The sequence below is a fragment of the Mauremys mutica genome, chromosome 12 (genome assembly GCF_020497125.1).
Source record: "Mauremys mutica isolate MM-2020 ecotype Southern chromosome 12, ASM2049712v1, whole genome shotgun sequence".
In the NCBI taxonomy this organism is placed as follows: Eukaryota; Metazoa; Chordata; order Testudines; family Geoemydidae; genus Mauremys; species Mauremys mutica.
The window spans coordinates 3036295-3051578 of record NC_059083.1 but is presented as its reverse complement, the minus strand read 5'-3'; the positions used below and the strand labels follow the sequence as shown (position 1 = coordinate 3051578).

Here is a 15284-nt window from a genome sequence, read left to right as displayed (position 1 = left end):
GTCAAGATCCACCTGGCGGCCATTTCGGCGTTCCACCCTCCATTCCACGGCAAGTCGGTCTTTGCCCATCCCATGATGGCGCGGTTCCTGAAAGGTCTGGAGCACCCTTACCTGCACATCTGGGAGCTGGTCCCCCCGTGGGGCCTGAATCTGGTGCTGTCGAGGGTCATGGGGTCCCCCCTTTGAACCCTGGGCTTCCTGCTCCCTCCTGGAAGGTCTCCTTCTTGGTCACTATAACCTCAGCCCACAGGGTGTCCGACATCAGGGCACTCACGTCAGAGCCACCTTATACAGTCTTCTATATTGGCAAGGTCCAGCTGCATCTGCACCCGCCTTTCAAGATCGTCTCCCTGTTCCATACTGGTCAAGACATTTACTTACCGGTCCTCTGTCCAAAGCCTCATGCAATGGAGGAGGAACGCAGGCAGCATCCCTGGACGTCAGACGGGGGCTGGCCTCCTACATTGATAGAACGAAGCCATTCTGTGAGTCAATGCAGTTGTTTGTCGCTGCTGCAGACAGGATGAAGGGTTGCCCTGCGTCTATCCAGAGAGTCTCGTCCTGAATCACGGACTCCATCCCCTACGGTTATGAGCTGGGGAAGATCCCACCACCGGCAACCATGACGGCTCACTCAACTAGGGCGCAGTGGCCTATCCAAGAAATCTGTCAGGCTGCTACCCGGTCATCCGTCCTCACGATCGCTTTGCACTACGTGCTGACCCAGCGAGCTTGAGGTGACGCTGCTTTCGGCAGAGCAATGCTCCAATCGGTAAGACTGTGAACTCTGAGCCCAGCTCCGTGGAGTCTGCTTGTACGTCCCCTAGAACGGAATTGATGTGAGCAAGCGCTCGGCGAAAAACCAGTTCCCTGCCTCTCGTAAGTGTTGTTCTTCAAAGTGTGTCGCTCACGTACCTCTCTTTGCCCGCCCGCCTATCCCTCTGTCGGAGCTGCCAGTGAGAAGGAACCGAGCGGGCGCAGGGCCAGCAGCACCTGATATACCAGTGTAACCCTTCTGCCGGGCCAAAACGATAGCAGCAAGGGCCGGGTTCAATACATAGGGGTCCCTTCCCCACAACGTAATGCAAAACCAGCTCGAGCCCCCACCCAGTGACCTGGGAAAATCTTACACTCACCCCTGGGCGCCTCGAAGAGGCAATACTTCCCCTCTCGCAAGCACAGAGTCTTGGTGTAGCAGAAAAGGTTTAATCACATGACAAACAACAAGCATTAAATTGGGAAAATACCTCAGCTAGAGTTCATAGGTCAAACCATGAGCAAAGACCCACTCCAGCAAATTGGGCCATGTCCTTCTCTCGGGGCCCTTGAGTCCAGCAACCCCCAAATCACCCACAATCCAAAAGTCTCTGTCCCGGGTCAGTGCAGCCCCAGAGCTCAAGAGTCTCTCTGCAGAGGTCCCCCTCCCCAGCCTGGGTAGAAAAGGGCACCTTACGTGGTTCGGGGCCAACTGCCCTGCCTCTTCGTGGGGTTCTGCTTCCACTAGTCGTCCCCGCAAACAGCTCAGCTTGCTCTGTGGGCTGCTCTGCTCTGCCAGCTGTCCTGGTCCACCAGCTGTCCTGTGATCTGCTCCGGCCGTCCTCGCGAGCTGCTTGGCTCCACTCACCCAGGGCTGCACAAACTGCTCCACTCTGCTCTGCCAGCTGCTCTGCTCCACCATATTGCTTCAGGCTCCCCCACTCATTAGCACAGTACTCAGTGCTCTCAGCTCAGCAAGTCCAGCTCTTCAGTGATTTCAGCTTATAGTAGGGGAGCCCCAGTGCCAGTGAGTTCAGCTCAGTAACCTGCATCTAGATTCTTAAGGGAATCAAACATTAACTCTGACATTCCACAGTGGAGAGAGGCACAGGTGGAATGAGTGCTTCTGGCTCACATAAGGAGCCTGCACCACCCAGTACAGATCTCTGTCCCCAGCCTCTCTCTTTTCAATGGGTTTTGGAACCCATGTGCCCCATCTAGCAAGCGCTATCCAGCTGACAATGAAACCCCCCATCACAAGACCATTTTGTAGTTCCCCATTTACCCAATCAGGGTGACAACATTTCATTCCTCCTGCCCCAATAACAACGAAATTGGGGCTCCCACAGCTGTGAAAATAACCATCCCAGGCTGCTTTGCGGTATGCTAAGTGGGGTGGGAGTGCCCATGCAAATAACTGAAATGCTAATGCGAATACTTGAAACTTCCACTCTGCACTCCCCATAATCTACCACCAGATGTCAAGGTAGAGCTCATCCTGACTCTGCTTACACCAGCGCCTGAGCACGGGGCTCCGGAGGGCACCACAGCCGGCCCTGGGGATACTGCTAGGGCAGAAACCTCTGCCCACCGCGCCCGTGGGCGCACACCTAGAATGGAAGGGACGTGAGCAGCGCGGCTCGAAGAATGTTGGTTGGTAACCGGTTTTGGGGGGCGTTTGGTGCAGACTCAGCCTAGCTGGTCACAGGGACTTTGCCCTTGAAGTCCTGGCGCTGCCGGCCCAGGGGCTCAGGCTGGCGGAGCTGGGCCGCTCACAGTGAGTTTGTCACACCCCGGAGCGCTGCAGCTCCCTCCACCCAAGTGTTTGGTGCAGACCAGGCCTGGCTGGTCATATGGCCCTTTGCCTGCTGAGGCCTGTGTGACGAAGTGGGACAGTTCTTACTGGGTCTGTGAGTGCTGTGTTGGTGCTAATATCTAGGTGGTGGATCAGGGTGTGTGATTGCTGCAGAGCAAGGGGCCAGTGCACCCAAATGCCTGACACTCTGTCTCCTAGCAACTGATGGCCTGAGCCCTCTTCTGCAAAGGTGCCAGCTGGAGGTGTTGGAGACAAAGGGGTCAGGTGACCTCCTGGCCCGGGAGAGGGGGTGGGGCAGACTGGAGGTGGCTGGGGAAGGAAGGGAAGCACAGACAGGGCTCTGACACTCCACTGGGGGCTGTGGGGCTCCTGGGGCCCCAAGATGGACCTAACAGGGGGGATCCTGTTGTCTGTGCCTGCAAGACCTGTGTTGGACTGTGTTCCTGCCGTATAAATAAACCTTCTGCTTTACTGGCTGGCTGAGAGTCCTGGTGAATCGCAGGGAGCCCGGGGGTGCAGGGCCTGACTCCCCCACACTCCGTGACAACTGGTGGCAGTGGTGGGATTGACTGCACCCTGTGGACGGTGCTTCCTGCAGTAAGTGACTGGGGAGCAGTAAAACGAAGGGGAGATTAACCCCTGGGAGAGTGTGACCAGAGAGAAGGACTTTGCAGTAACAGGGTCCCCCGGGGGATCACAGCGAGCGATCCCAGGGGCGGAGGAGTCTGCAGCCCGACCCTGGCAGAGAGGTGGTGACCTCAAGGACTGGCACACTAGGGGTCCCCCTGGAACCCGTGGGGAGCGGCGAGCACCCCGGCCTGTGAGCGGCCAGCAGGAAGATGTATTCCCAGAAGCGCAAGTGTGAGCTGGTGGAGCTGTGCAAGCAGAGGAGGCTGCACTGTGGGAAGCTCACCAAGGCCCAGCTGATTGCTCGGCTGGAGGACAAAGATCGCGTGAATGAACCGGTCCCTGTCTCTGAGGGAAGCAGCCTGGCAGATGCAGCACAGGCACCAGTGTCTGTCCCCGCTGGGAGTGGTCAGCAGCCCGCTGAGGGCTTCCCGAGACCTCCCACCCTAGGGGGAGGGGGAGGAGGAGCCTAGCGACTACCGAGGGCACCGTGACCCCCCTGGGCAGCAGGGGATCCTCCCGGCGAAGCTCACCCCCCAGCAGGGGATCGTCCCGGCGACGCTCGGCCTCCGTGGAGCGGAAGCGGCTGGAATGGGAGAGAGAGCTAAAACTGAGAGAGCTGGAGGATCGTGAGGAAGAGAGAGAACATGACCGGGAGGAGAAGGAGAAACAGAGGGAACATGAAGCGCGACAGAGGGAGCAGGAACTGGAGGAGAAACAGCGACAGCGTCAACATGAGCTGGACCTGGCGAGGTTGGGGGGCAGCAGGCCCCCGGCTGCGGTGAGTGAGGGGGGCCCCAGGACTGCGCGGAGCTTTGATAAGTCCATCCTGGCCCCACGCAAGGAGGGGGAGGACATGGGTGACTTCCTAGACGCCTTTGAGACGGCCTGCGAGCTGCACCAGGTGGATCCTGCGGACAGGCTCCGGGTTCTCACCCCCTTACTGGACCCCAAGGCCGTGGCATTGTACCGCCAGCTGGGAGAGGAGGAGAAAGGGAACTACGACCCATTCAAGCAGGCCCTGCTGCGCGAGTTTGGGCTGACCCCTGAGATGTACCGGGAGAGGTTCCGGAGTCAGGATAAAACCCCTGAGGTCTCCTATCTGCAGCTGGCCGTCCGCATGGAGGGATACGCCAGCAAGTGGGCAGATGGGGCCCAGACGAAGGGGGACCTGGTTAAACTGCTGGTCCTGGAGCAGCTGTATGAGCGGTGCCCATCTGACCTGAGGCTGTGGTTGAGGGACCAAACGCCAGAGAACCCGCGACATGCAGGGCGGCTGGCCGATGAGTTTGTGAAGAGCCGGTCGGGGGGCGGCAGGGAGGAGTCCCAAAGGAACAGGCCCGTCGCGACGCAGAGAGAGAGTCATCCTGAGACCCCCCAAAGGGGGACTCGGGAGAACCCCCTCCCAAGGGGAACGGCCAGCGCCAGGGCCAACCGACCGGTTCGAGGGGACCAACGGGACATGCGCTGCTATCACTGTGGCCAGAGGGGCCACATACGGTCCCAGTGCCCCAGGCTCACGGACAAACTGAGCAGACCAACCCCACACCGGGTTAATTTGGTAGAGACCCAGTCAGACGAGGGGCAGCGTTCGCAGGAAAGGGGGGCTGGCCGCGTACCACCTGCGAAGGAGGAAGGGGGGCCCCAGGTCAGCTCCTCTGGGGGGCTGGATGCTCCGGGCTCTGAGTTTTGGGTTTACAGGGTGGGCACGGGGCTACCCCTCCGGAGCGAGTGCCTTGTTCCCCTGGAGGTAGACGGGAGGGAGGTCACTGGGTACTGGGACACAGGCGCAGAGGTGACGCTGGTCCGGCCCGAGGTGGTGGCCCCAGATCGGATGGTGCCCAACACCTACCTGACCCTGAGGTGCCTGTGGCGAGGGTGCACCTGAAGTGGGGGGCCAAGGAGGGCCCCAAGGACGTGGGGGTACACCCACATTTGCCCACGGAGGTGTTACTGTGGGGGGACCTCAAGGACTGGCCAAGTAACACCCGGGGTGCCCTGGTCGTGACCCATAGTCAAAGTCGGCGCAGGGCTCTGCACCCTGACACCGGGGAAGGTACTCTGCCCGAGGCGCAGGACCCTAACCTGGCGGGGAGGGAACGCCCAGGGACACGGCCCAGAAAGGCTGCGGCCTCAGACCCAGCCGGGGAGAGAGAGCAGGTCCCCATCCCTGTCCCAGCTGCTGAGTTCCAGGCCGAGTTGCAGAAGGATCCCTCCTTGCGGAAGCTCAGGGACCGGGCTAACCTCAGTGCAGTACAGACCATGAGGAGAGGTTGCAAGGAGAGGTTCCTGTGGGAGAAGGGGTTCCTGTACCGAGAATGGGCTCCCCCGGGGAAGTGGAGTCATGAGGGATCAGGAGGCAGCTGGTGGTTCCCCAGAAGTTTCGCCACAAGCCCCTGTACCTGGCCCATGACATCCCCCTCGCAGGGCACCAGGGAATCCGGCGGGACGCTAAAGGTGATGCTAAAAACATTTATGCACCAGCACCCACAGGACTGGGACAAGTATTTACCTCACCTGCTGTTTGCGTACCGGGAGGTACCCCAGGAATCTACCGGGTTCTCGCCTTTCGAACTGTTGTATGGAAGGTGGGTAAGGGGGCCCCTGGACCTGATGAGAGACGAATGGGAGGGGAAGGCCACTCCCGATGGAGAGTCGGTGGTGGAGTATGTCCTGACCTTCCGGGAAAGACTTGCCGAGCTCATGGGCCTGGCCAGGGAGAATCTGGCCCGAGCCCAGAGGAAGCAGAAGGTCTGGTACGACCGCACGGCGCGGGCCCGCGCCTTCGCCACCGGGGACCAAGTGATGGTTCTCATCCCCGTGAGGAAAAACAAACTCCAGGCTGCCTGGGAAGGGCCCTTCAAGGTTGTCAAGCAACTAAATGAGGTAAACTATGTGGTGGAGCTGTTGAACCGGGCGCACCACCGCTGGGTGTACCATGTGAATATGATGAAGCTATACTATGACAGGGGGAATGTGGTGTTGGCCGTGTGTAGACACTGGGAGGAGCCGGGGGATGACCCTCTAGTGGATCTATTCCCAGGGACAAAGGCTGGTTCCCCCCTTGAGGCGATTCCCCTCTCAGATCAGCTGACCCTGGCCCAGCAGGCTGAGATCAGAGGGGTGCTGCATCTGTACCGACAGCTGTTTTCCAACCAGCCTGGGCGCACTAATTTGACTGTCCACTGGGTGGAGACCAGATCACGCCCCCCCTATAAGATGCTCCCCTTTTCGGGTCACCGGGAAAACTGCCCAGGACTTAGAAAGAGAGGTCAGGGACATGCTGGCTTTGGGGGTGATCCAGCCATCCGCCAGCCCCTGGGCCTCCCCAGTGGTGCTGGTCCCCAAGAAGGACGGGTCGATCCGGTTCTGTGTGGACTATAGGAAGCTCAATGCCATCACTGTATCTGATGCCTACCCCATGTCAAGGCCTGATGAGCTCCTGGACAAGCTGGGAGGCGCTCGGTACCTCACCACCGTGGATCTTACAAAGGGCTACTGGCAAGTGCCGCTGGACGCAGATGCCAGGCTGAAATCAGCCTTCATCACCCCCCTGGGGCTCTACGAGTTTCTGACCCTGCCCTTCGGCCTCAAGCATAGGCGCCGACTTATATGGGCTCCCTGGGGCTTTAGCCCCAGGAATATTCCCAAGCAGGGGCTCTGCTCCACCAATGTTTTCTCCCCTGCTTGGAGCGCCCCCCCCCCCCCCCGCTGCCGCGGCCACCGCCGCCGTCAGGGCTGGAGCTTCCTCCCTCCCCTCCCCGCCCGGCCCCAGAGCTTCCCTGCCTGAACTCAGCGTGTCTCTCTTCCTTGCCGCTGCTGCCGCTGCCTAGCATAACAGCAGTGAGTGCAAGCTGCTGTTGCTGACTGTAGCATCTCGGGGGGGGGGGGGGCCCTGCTTGGCAGCCCTCTCCTCCTCTCTTCCCTGCCTGAAGCAGACAGCATGTCTCTCTCCCTTGCCTCTGCTGCTGCCGGCTGCTGCCTAAGGGCTAATATAACAGCAATGCAAGCTGCTGTTGCTTGCTGGAGCACTGACGGGGGAGGGGAGCGGAGTGGAGGGGGCTGTGCCATGCTTGGCAGCCCTCCCCTCCCCCTACCTGGAGGAGATGCAAAGGGCACTTCCGGCCAGGACTCGGAGACTGACCTCACCCACCTGAGCAGCTGCTGGGGCTTCCACGAGTGTTTGACCCTATGATTCCCGCCCCCAGCCCCAGCCCCCACTCCTGCCCAACGCTGGGGAAGGGGCAGCCCCATGCCATCCCCTCCCACCGTCCCCCAGTGAAGCTACGGTGAGGGGCAGCAGGCTGCAGCCTGCAGCAGGGGTCAGGGAGGCAGGAAGCCATATGTGAAGGCAGTGCCCCTCCCCTCCAGCATCCACCCACCACAGGGCAGATGGGGGAGGGGGTTCATAGACCTACCTGAGCAGCTGGGGCTTGGGTGAATTTTATGACAGCCGTCCCTGCTCCCCCACCCCATAGCCATCACCGTGCAGACCCCACTTCTGCCCCATGCTGGGCAAGGGGCAGCCCCATCCACAGTGAAGTTATGGTGAGGGGGAGCAACATGGAAGGCCACCTGTGATGGCAACCCCCCTCCCCCCCAGTACCCATCATAGGGGAGGTGAGTGAGCTTTCTGGACCTGAGAGGGGGCCTAGGAACATGTGCAGTGACTGTGGTGCAGAGTGAGTGTGCTGTGGGGGGTAGGGGGGCAGAGGAGGGGTCCCTCCCCTGGAGCTTGCTGCTGCCAGTGGTGGTGATGGGGAGTCCTCTCTGGCCCTAGCCCTGGGGCAGCCTGTCTGCACCCCAAGTTCCTCATCCTCAGCCCTGCCTCACCCCAAAGCCTGCACCCCCAGCACCGAGCACGCTCCTGCACTGTGAACCCCTCATCCCCAGCCCCACCCCAGAACCCTCACCTGAGGGCAGGGGCGGCTCTACGTTTTTGGCCGCCCCAAGCAGTCATGCGCGGGAGGCGCCCCGGCGCCGCGGGAGCAGCGGACCTCCCGCGGGCATGACTGCAGAGGGTCCGCTGGTCCCGCGCGGCTCGGCTGGACGTCCCGCGGCTCCGGACGATTCGCGGGTCCGGCGGCTCCGCTTGAGCTGCTGCAGTCATGCCTGCGGGAGGTCCAGCCGAGCCGCGGGACGAGCGCCCCCTCTGCAGTCATGCCTGCGGCTGGTCCGGTCCTCCCAGGGCTCCGGTGGACCTCCCGCAGGCATGACTGCGGCAGGTCCACTGACCCAGCCTGTCGCCCCCTCCGGCCGCAGGGGACGCCCCCTAGATTTTGCCACCCTAGGCACCAGTTTGTTTTGCTGGTGCCTAGAGCCGCCCCTGCCTGAGGGGAAAAACATGCAACTTAAATTTGGTGGTCAGTTTGGAGTATCATTGAATTTAGCACAATATTTGAGTATTTTACACCCTTCAAAGTATGTAACTGGTCGTATACAGGTGTTTTCTCTGAATACTGTCTGTGTGCCTCAGTTTCCCCAATGCATTTCTTAAGGCTCTAGACGGTGGGATAAGGGCGTGTGATTGTTGTAAAGCCCTAGAGGGCCAGTGTGATGCTGTCTGCACAGAGAATGGCCGACACCCTGTCTCCAGGCAACTGATGGCCTGGGCCACTCTCCTGCAAGGTGCCAACTGAAGGTGTTTGGAGTATCATTGTATTTAGCACAATATTTGATTATTTTACACCCTTCAAAGTATGTAACTGGTCGTATACAGGTGTTTTCTCTGAATACTGTCTGTGTGCCTCAGTTTCCCCAATGCATTTCTTAAGGCTCTAGATGGTGGGATAAGGGGGTGTGATTGTTGTAAAGCCCTAGACGGCCAGTGTGATGCCGTCTGCACAGTGAATGGCCGACACCCTGTCTCCAGGCAACTGATGGCCTGGGCCACTCTCCTGCAAGGTGCCAACTGAAGGTGTTGGAGAACAAAGAGATCGGGTGGCCTCCTAATGCCTGGAAAAGAGACAAAGGCCGGAGGAGGGAGTGTCAGTGCCTGTGCGGACTTCCGGGAAGTGCACGGTGTGGAAGGGGATGCCGGGATGCTTTGGAACAACTCCATACAAAGCCAGTCACGACTCTGGGGGAGCCTCCTCTCTGAGCAGACTGTCTCCAGGGCAAGAAGCTTACACCTTCCTGGGTCTGACCTCGGAGCATTCAGCCCTTCCACACTGTGCACTTTCCGCAGCGAGTCTGCCCAGGCAGGTCCTGGGGCAACCAGAGGTCTGTGCACCCCAACTCTGCAGTCAGATGTGACTCTCAGCCAGACAGTAAAACAGAAGGTTTATTAGATGACAGGGATACAATCTAAAACAGAGCTTGTAAGTACAGAAAACAGGACCCCTCAGTCAGGTCCATCTTTGGGGGTGGGGAGCCCAGACCCAAGTTCTGGGCCTCTCCCGATTTCCCCAGCCAGCTCCAAACTGACACTCCCTCCTCTGGCCTCTGTCTCTCTTCCGGACAAGGAGGCCACCTGATCTCTTTGTCCCCAACACCGTCAGTTGGCACTTTGCAGGGGAAACTGAGGCACCCACACAGTATTCAGAGAAAACATTAAGAACATTCCCACTTTGTCACAACAGGTGCAACAAAATTTAATACCGTATATTAGGCATTAATAGGCAAGTGCTGCTTCTGACTTTCCACTTTTAATTGACCCTTGTAATCTTGTGGTGCTGACGCATTGTAGCTTCATTTTATATCAGCTTACAGGGTGAGAGCGGGGGGGAGGGACCACCATTTTGGGCCCCACCAAAAATTATACAAACCTGCCGCCTATGGCCTCAAGGGAGCGCCGGCCACCTTCCAGCGCCTGGTGGATCAGCTACTGAGGGGGATGGAGAGTTTTGCTGTGGCGTATATTGATGACATCTGCGTCTTCAGCCAGACCTGGGAGGACCACGTGCTCCAGGTTAGACAAGTGCTGGACCGACTCCGGGAGGCGGGGTTAACCGTAAAGGCTGAGAAGTGCAAGGTGGGGATGGCTGAAGTATCTTACCTGGGCCATCGGGTGGGGAGCGGCTGCCTAAAGCTGGAACCAGTCAAGGTGGAGGTGATCAGAGACTGGCCCGCTCCCCAGACCAAAAAGCAGGTCCAGGCCTTTATCGGGATGGCGGGGTACTATCGGAGGTTTGTGCCCCACTTTAGTGCCATAGCCGCCCCCATCACTGAGCTGTGCAAGAAGGGGAAGCCAGACAAGGTGGTCTGGACCGAGCAGTGCCAGGAGGCTCTCCAGGCACTGAAGGAGGCTCTGCTCAGTGGCCCAGTTCTGGCAAACCCAGACTTTGACAAGCCCTTTCTGGTGTTCACCGACGCCTCAGACACGGGCCTGGGGGCGGTGTTGATGCAGGAGGATGAAAAGGGGGAGAGACACCCCATCGTGTACCTGAGCAAGAAGTTGCTACCCCGGGAGCAGAACTACGCGGCCATCGAGAAGGAATGCCTGGCCGTGGTGTGGGCCCTGAAGAAACTGGAGCCCTATCTCTTTGGGCGCCACTTCACCGTGTACACCGACCACTCTCCCCTGACCTGGCTGCACCAGATGAAAGGAGCCAACGCCAAGCTCCTGAGGTGGAGCCTGCTCCTGCAGGACTATGACATGGACGTGGTCCACGTGAAGGGAAGTGCCAACCTGATAGCGGATGCGCTGTCCCGGAGAGGGGGCCCCGAACTTCCCCGGGTCACTGGGCAAAGTGACCCCGCTCAGTTCAGTCTCGGAGGGGGGAGAGGTGTGATGGAGCAGGGGCTGTCTGTATGGGGGATGGGAGAGCAGGGAGGATTTTAGGTGAGGGACAGGGATTCAGCCTGTAACCTGAGCCAGGGAGGGGGGAGGGGAGGTCAACACCTTTGCCTGGGGAGCTAGACAAAGGCAAAGAGCCGGCTGGAGAGGGTTGGGTCAGTTTCGGTTTTGGGCTGGGGGGTGCAGTGCAGGGAACTAAGCTGGAAACTAAGCTCTCTGCACCCCAGAAGGACTCGATTGAGGGGTCCTGGCTCTGGCCCCGAGCTCTGCTGTATCCTGCATCCCTATTGTCCAATAAACCTTCTGCTTTACTGGCTGGCTGAGAGTCACTGTGAGTCCCAGGAAGAGGGGTGCAGGGCCGGACCCCCCCACACACTCTGTGACAGAGGGATTCACCCCAGTGCTCGCAGCACATTAGTGGTGAAGGTAGGAACTGAACTCAGGAGTCCTGGCTCCCAGTCCCTATGTCCGGGGCCTCGCTGGCTGTCGTGGGGCGAGCTGGGTGCTGGGGGAGCAGGAGTCCCGCCAGCTTTTCTGCCGCCCTAAGTGGTGGAGGTCCCGCCCTGAAATGCCGCCCCCCCCCACAGAGGCGGTGGAAGGTGCCGCCGCCGAAATACTGCCTAGGTCGCCTAATGGGTTGCACTGGCCCTGTGGGGGAGGCTGGGTCAGGGGGCTCAGAGGGACCCAGCCCGGGGGTGTGTGTGTCTGTCAGGGCTGGACTGACCTGTGAGGGGAGGGGGGAGGCTGTGGCTGAGAGAGTCACTGCCCCTATCCCCAGCCCCCCTCCCACCCGTCACCCAGCCCAACCCGCCCAGCTACTCCAACCCGTCAGCCAGCCCCAGCGCAGCCTGGCCCGGCTGGAATCTGCCGGAGACCGATGACGCTACCGAGAGCTGAGCGCTGATTGGCCGGGGTGGGGGGTGAGGTAACTTGAGTTCAAGGTGAAGTGGAAGCTTCTCCGGAAAGCTCCAAAGGCTGGGAATTGGCAGGGGGAGGGGCAGGTGGGGACCCTGGGCAGGCGGGGAGGGGTGATGAGCTCTGGGCAGCTGGGGAGCTCGTCCCTGTCCCTAGCAAAAGCTGGTCCAGTCAAAGCTCTGACCTCCTCTCCCCCACCCTGTCTCTCTGTGATCCTGGGATCTACCCGGCTACAGGGCACAGCAAAGATCGTGCTGGCTGGGGCTGGGATCTGCAGTGAGCCTGGGCCCTGCTCTGTGTCGTGGCTTCCCAAGGCAACCTCCAAGCTGCCCAGCTGGCCTGCCTGGCACTGGCTGTATGCTGCACACCCCTTGGCCGGTTCCTTTAGCACTCTTGGGTGTAAATGATCCGGGACTGGTGATGTGAGAGTGTCTGACCTTAGCAGCTGCTGCCTCACCGCCTCCTTTGCTAGAGACGGGAAATTTTCTTGTCCATCCACAGCATCATCAAGGACGGACACGGCCTCCTGCCTCACTCCAAACAAGACAGAAATAGCTAAGGGACATTTCTGCCTTTTCTGCTTCACAAGTTACAGTTTCACCTTCTGCATCCAGCACTCGACCTGGACCCGACCTAGGGCTGTTTGGTCCTGACGTGTTTTTAAGCTGTTTTCCTATTGTCCTTCACACTATTGGCCATTGGATCCTTTAGTTTCCCTTATCAGTTGCCTACATTTTCTCTTGTAACTTATAGTCTTTGCCATTTACTTCCTGTTTCCCAGCCTCTGTACTGACCGGGCTTTGATCTCCGTCCAGCTCAGGGTTTGCATGTTCCAGCCATTCACGCAACATTCCTAAAACGCCTTTTTAACCCAAAGCCTGGACCCTGCGGGGGCTGTCGGTGAGTGGACTCCTGCCCCCCCCCCCCCCCCCGCAGAACTCAATGGGGCTCCCCCCATGCACGGTCTGTTTGTGCCGATCCAGTCTCAGGGCCGTGGCTGTGTTTGGAAAGCAACATGCTCCCACCGGCTCAGCTGTTGCAGTGGTTCGGGGGCCCCCCTGTGACAAATGTGACCCTGGTTTCTAGTCTGAGGTCATCTCACGTCAGCCCCAGCCCCTGGCTCCTGTTCTGCTTTGTCTGGGAGATGGATGCACCCCCTGATCCCAGCAATCGGCTCTCTGGGGTGTCCTTACAGACCGGGACAGGTCACCCTGAGCCGTGCACAGAACAGGCTCCTTCCGTCGCTCACTCAGAAACAGCTTCTCCACACCATGAGGCACCTCCGTGGCTCCCCTCTGAGCCCCGCTAACGTTTCAGCCTTTCCACAGGGCCAACGCCAGGGCTGGACACAGCAGCCAGTGACGCTCTCACCAGGAGCGGGTACAGAGGTGACATTATCTCCTGCCGCCTGCCCCATATTCCCCTGTTCCTACAGCCCAGGGTCACACCTGCCCCCTGAGCCACAGCACAGCCCTGGGAGCTCACGTTAATTGGGTTCTGCCTTGACCCCCCGCCACGTCCTGTTCAGAGTCTCTGCGTCTGAGGGTACAGCCCACCTGACCCCCATCCTGTGGGACCCACATCCTCAGTTCCTCGCTGTCCAGCCTGGCCCCTGGCTGTGTGAAAACACGTGTGAATGGGCCCAGCTGCCTGCGTGGCCCAGCTCGCTGTGTGTAACTGACCGGCCCAGCATTACCCCCCCACACCCCAGCCTCGGTGTCCCTGCAGACGCGCCCCAGGGTGGGGTTACAGCGTCTCTCTGCGCACCCAGATACTGACTAGCCCGGCCCCAGGGCCTGGTCCTGCCAGACCCCACTGGAAACAGCCGCGCCCCCAGCTGCGCTCCCAGCCCCCCAGGGCCAGGCCCCGCCAGACCCCACTGGAAACAGCCCCCCCAGTCACGCCCCCAGCCCCCCAGGGCCAGGCCCTGCCAGACCCCACTGGAACCAGCCCCCACCAGCCACGTGCCTAGCCCCACAAAGCCTCCCCAGCCGGCAGGGGCCCAGGGCCTGTGTCTGGATCTGCCTAAAGGGAACTGGGAACATCCCCCACAGGGACAGCTGGACGGCGGCAGCCAATGGCAATGTGCAGGAGGCTGGACCAAGGCTCTGGTGGCCAATGGGAGAGCTTGGTCGGTTGGTGGTGTTATTGGCTGGTTGGAGCAGCCAATCGCTGCTGGTAGGAGCCGGGGGGTGGGGTCTCCCAGCATGTGCCAGGGGAGGGATGCGAGGCAGCTGGGCTGGGGCTCGGTGCCATGGTCGGGGCGGGGGATCTGCCCTTCACGTCACAGTGACCCCAGCCTGGGGGACGTCACTGCAGCCCCCAGACAGGCCAGCGTCTCTCTGCAGCCGCTCACCCTGCGGGGCTCAGTCCTGGGGAGCCTGGCCCATGAGCCCTGCCCTGCTCCTGGGCTCCCGGCCATGGGACGAGCTCAGAGTGCTCCATGGACCGTCCCTCAGCCCCAGAGCTCCCACCACCAACCCAGCTGGGACAGAACCCAGGAGTCCTGGCTCCTTCCTTAGCTCTCATACCAAACTCCCTTAACTCCCAGTGTAACCCGGTGCCCCTGGACAGACGGGGGCTGGGCTGGGGTAACACAGGCTGCCGCAGGGGCAGCTCAGACTGACCTAATTTTAAATCAGGATCAAAACCCCAGAAACGTCCCCAACATCCACTTTATTGCTGTTAGCAAAGCTGCAGAGTGAGATGGGGGGCGCTGGGCTGTGACACACCCGGGGCGCAGGGCGGGGGCTGTACAGGGACTGGGCCCGTCCAACACAGACCCCGCGCTGGGCTCAGCAGGGCTGGACCCCGGGGAGCCGCACACGGGTGCGATGGGGCCATTAGCCGGGTGCTGCGGCTGCCCCACCCCCAGCCATGGGCCTGATCCTGCCCCACAGGGACCCATTGACTGGGAATGGCCGAATCTGGCCCAAAGCCTGCTGGGTAATGGCTGGAGGGGCTTTACCTGGGGTGACTGACAGCAGCCTCTGGCCAATAGGGGCCGGGCTCGGGGCCCAATCCAGCGCCCACTGGAGTCAAGAGAAACCTTCCCCATGACGGCAGTGGGGTTTGGATCAGCCCCGTGGGCCCTGCTGCCCCTGATGAGGGGCGACCCCCATTCCCAGCCCCATGGGCAGCAGCCCTCTCCCGGGATAGGCGCCCCCCCAAGCCCAGCAGGGGGGTGCGGGGGCAGCTCTTTGGTGAGTCTCTAGCGGGTTGGCTGTTAGCAGTTTCAGGCCCAGGGGGCTCCCGACTGAGTACAGCAGCTGGCACCAACAGGACAGGAGGAGGGACACTGGGGATAGAGCTGGGTGTGTGTGCGTGCAAGCCGGTCTCACGAAGGCACCTGGGAAAGATTCTGGAGCCCCGGCTCCTCCCCACGTTTATCTGAAAGGCAAAGAAGGTCAATTACCAAGAGCCCTGGGCCCC

General features: G+C 60.5%; 1 protein-coding gene across 1 annotated transcript in view; it reads left to right on the top strand.

Annotated features, from left to right (window-relative positions):
- Positions 1 to 15284, top strand: part of LOC123345793 (endothelial zinc finger protein induced by tumor necrosis factor alpha-like) — a 1203704-nt gene that overhangs the window by 469029 nt on the left and 719391 nt on the right. The window lies entirely within an intron of this gene.